Below are 2880 nucleotides of genomic sequence, written 5' to 3'. Positions count from 1 at the left end.
CTTGAAGATCCACCCTGATATGCAACAAATAAGCAACCAAAATTGAAATTTCAACATCAAATATATACCAAATAAAGTCAAAATGGAAATCAAAAAACCTTGTAATGCCGACATCCCCAAAATTTTCGCCCAGCATTCTGGGGAGTTCTCGCCACTTTGGACACAGCAGCATCACCACACTTGCAATGAGGGATTATCCCTCCTCCCCTCCAGCCCCCATCATTTGCGGATTGTGAACTTCTTTCCAACCCAGTTTTGGAACAAGACGACCATGCTTGAGAAGAAGCCATTTTGACTTCAACGAACCCTAAACCTATCGCAACCTCTGCTCCAAAAATTGAAGAACATCAAAGAACCAAAGAACCCTAACTTCAACTAACCCTAACCCACCCCTTTTAATAACCCCAATTATAATCCATTTCAGTCAACTTCCTTTTGTCAAACAGCCACGTAATATAAATTGGACACAGATGGATAATACTTTGCCACGCCAGCATCTGGACTGTTAGATATTTAACGCCGTTTGCCATAGGGACCAATTTGAACAAAATTTAATGAAATATGGGACCAAAGTGAATTTTTTCCAAAGGTGGGACCATTTTGAACAAAAGCCCCAAAAGGTGGGACCAAAAGAAGTATTAAACCTTTCAAAAATATCATAAATTACATAATCATAATATACTTAATCATTTCCTAAACACAAACTCTTTATGAAACTTGACACCAAAATATGATCAAATTAGATAATTTTAATGTTTATTGTATTCTACAAAATGACTTATGACTCGATAAAAGAAATAAAATAAAGTCGAAAATTTAAAGGAAAAAAAGTGCGTGAGACCAAAAAGTTTAGAAAGTTAATGAAGATTATAAAATAAAAACTAAAATTTAAAATTCAAAATTATTTATCATAACATACAACTTTAAATTCTCTCAACTACACATCAACATAGTATGACAAAAAAACACATAAAAAGGCTTATTTGAATTTTAAAAATAAAAACATTAGATTGATAAATTAAAAAATATTATACTTGATTTATTATAAAAAAATAAAAAATTAATAATAAAGTATAATCTAATAAAGATATACCATATTCAAATTGATGCGTTATTTCTAACTTATTATTGACAAAGCATATAAACGTTATAATGAAAATTATTTTTGGACATGTCAATTATTCAAAACCAGTCTTAAAATACTTTATGTTAAAGATTAAATTGAATGAATAATCATTTATTAAGAATGAAATATTAAGAGAATTACCTTTGGTTTTGGCGATTACCTACCGCTTAATATGATATATAATGGTTTAAATTAATGCATTAGTTAATCCACTACCAATATCCCATAGAAAGTTAGTTTTGAAATTAGAGTCCGTCTTCACTAGACATAACACAAACATAAAATTTGAAAAATATATCTACATACCATACTCTAACAAAAAAAAGTATTGTAGCATTAAAAGATAACTATGATCTTTTGGCTTTACATAGGTAGATAAGAAAAAGATAGCATTACATATGCATAACTCCGAAGCAAATAAAAATTAAGGGTCAAAGTAATAAAGAAACGGGTAGCGATACGTTGACAACGAATTTTTGCCAACGATTTGCCAACGCCACGCGTCATGATTCTATTTGTCATTTTTAATTTTTTTTTTCAACTAAAAAACTGATATGAAAAAGATGTTTTTGTGGTATTCCGAAAACACCCTCAAGCATTTTAATCAGACTTTTGTCCTTGGAATGCTTTATCTCTCTCCATTTTAGGTTTTCCATTTTCTCTGGGGAGCCCCCTCTACTAGAGGCAGGGAGCTGCGTTGGACTTTTGGTACAGAGGCACAGGTAAGCGATTACAGACTGTCTGTAATCGATTACACAAGCACATAAGTCACAAAGTCCCTCTTCCTCACATATGCACTTGGATAAAATATCACACAAACCCCTAACCAGTTGTTGGTCCTCTAAAAACAACCAATAATCTCAAAATCATAACTTAAATTCTAACCAAGTCAGTACCCACCACACACTAGGGAGCCCCCTCTACCAAAGGTAGGGAGCAGCGTTGGACTTTTGGTACAGAGACACTGGTAAGCGATTACAGCCAATATGTAATCGATTACACGGGCACATAAGTCACAAAGTCCATCTTCNTCACACATGCACTTGGATAAAAAACCACACAAACCCCTAACCAGTTGTTGGTCCTCAAGAAACAACCAGAAATCTCAAAATCATAACTTAAATTCTAACCAAGTCAATACCACCACACACTGAGGAGCCCTCTCTACTAGAGGTAGGGAGCAGCGTTGGACTTTTGGTACAGAGGCACTGGTAAGCGATTACAGTCACTATGTAATCGATTACACGGACACATAAGTCACAAAGTCCATCTTCCTCATAGATGCACTTGGATGAAATACCCTAACAAACTCATAACCAGTTGTTGGTCCTAAAAAACAACCATTAATCTCAAATTCATAACTTAATTTCTGACCAAGTTAGTACCCACCACACACTGGGGAGCCCCCTCTANAATCGCTTACACAGTCACATAAGTCACAAAATCCCTCTTCCTCACACATGCACTTGGATCAAATACCCTAACAAACTCATAATCAGTTGTTGGTCATAAAAAACAACCATTAATCTCAAATTCATAACTTAATTTCTGACCAAGTTAGTACCCACCACAAACTGGGGAGCTCCCTCTACCAGAGCCAGGGAGCAGCGTTGGACTTTTGGTACAGAGGCACTAGTAATCGATTACAACCTGTCTGTAATCGATTACACGGGCACATAAATCACAAAGTCCCTNTTCCTCACACAAGCACTTGGATGAAATACCCTAACAAACTCATAACCAGTTGTTGGTCC

Source organism: Vigna radiata, chromosome 1 (assembly GCF_000741045.1).
Source record: "Vigna radiata var. radiata cultivar VC1973A chromosome 1, Vradiata_ver6, whole genome shotgun sequence".
Taxonomy (NCBI): domain Eukaryota; kingdom Viridiplantae; phylum Streptophyta; class Magnoliopsida; order Fabales; family Fabaceae; genus Vigna; species Vigna radiata.
The sequence above is the reverse complement of the archived record's forward strand: the minus strand, read 5'-3'. Positions refer to the sequence as shown.